At 44.9% G+C, this 1,157-nt stretch overlaps 1 non-coding gene across 1 annotated transcript; it reads left to right on the forward strand.

Moving 5' to 3' along the window:
* Positions 1 to 539: 539 nt before the first annotated feature.
* Positions 540 to 646, forward strand: LOC128129428 (small nucleolar RNA R71). Its single transcript, XR_008227326.1, has one exon. It is a non-coding gene; the product is annotated as a small nucleolar RNA R71 (small nucleolar RNA).
* The last annotated feature ends 511 nt before the right edge of the window (positions 647 to 1,157 follow it).

The following is a 1,157-nucleotide window of genomic DNA, read 5'->3' on the forward strand; positions in this document are numbered from 1 at the left end:
TAGTTAGCATATCTTCCAAGCTTGGCTTCTTTTCTTGCACCGGCTCCTCCTTTTGGTAAAAGCCTCTTCCTTTTTGTCTATACTTCTCCTCCTTGGCCTTCTTGTACTCTTCGTAAGGCAGCCACTCCTTCTTTTGTTTTCGCCAGTCTTCATCATACCGGTCACCGCTCGAATAACATACTTGTGCCTTTTTGTTGCCGTGCTCATCTAAATCACAATCCCTAGTGAGGTGAGGTCCATTGCAGTTTTCACAACCCACCCGTATGGCATGGATAGTTTGATCCATTTTGTCCATTCTCCTATCCATGGTTTTTAACATGGCCATGACCGCGGATAAATCTTCAGTAGCAGCGTACGCGGCTCCCCTCGTGACATCATTCCTAGGGTTGTGGTATTCTCTAGAGTGTTTAGAGAATTCTTCAATTAATTCTTTAATCACCGGGGGTGGCTTCTTTGTAAGTGGGCCTTGTGAGTCTAGCAACTGCCGGGTTGTGACATTAACTCCATCATAAAAGATGGAAACTTCTTGCTGGCTGTTTAGATCATGGTGTGGGCAATTTCGTAGTAAACTTTTGTACCTCTCCCATGCTTCATATAAAGATTCTCCAGCTTGTTGTTCAAAGTTTGCAATGGCCTTCTTGAGTTTGGCTATTTTGGATGGTGGGCAAAAGTGATCTATAAATTCTTCTTTCATTTTGGCCCAAGTAGTGACTGACCCGGGAGGAAGTGATTTGAGCCAGTCTTTAGCAGCACCCTTGAAGGTTACCGGAAGCATCCGAAGTAGTTGAGTTTCGCGGGTTACATTTGGAATGTTGAAATAGTCAGCAACATCATTTACTTCATCCAAATGTTTGTAGGCATCTTCATGATCTTTCCCATAGAAAGGTATTTCCTTAAGTGCAGCTAGGATATGACCTTTTAGTTCGAAGGTAGCAGTTGCGGGAATTGCGGGTTGCACAAGTCCCGGGCCATGGTCGTCGCGCATCCTCTTCTTCCATTCCCCCATGGGAATTTCATCAATGTTAGCCATAGTGAATGCTAACTCTTCCTCCGATCCGGTTTCTTGTTCGTACGTTGCCTCCTCTTCTTCCTCGGTCTCGTATCCAATATCTTCTTGGATCGGCTCCTCAATTGTCAAGGAAGCGCTAGAAGCTCCT

Source organism: Lactuca sativa, chromosome 9, assembly GCF_002870075.4.
Source record: "Lactuca sativa cultivar Salinas chromosome 9, Lsat_Salinas_v11, whole genome shotgun sequence".
In the NCBI taxonomy this organism is placed as follows: Eukaryota; Viridiplantae; Streptophyta; class Magnoliopsida; order Asterales; family Asteraceae; genus Lactuca; species Lactuca sativa.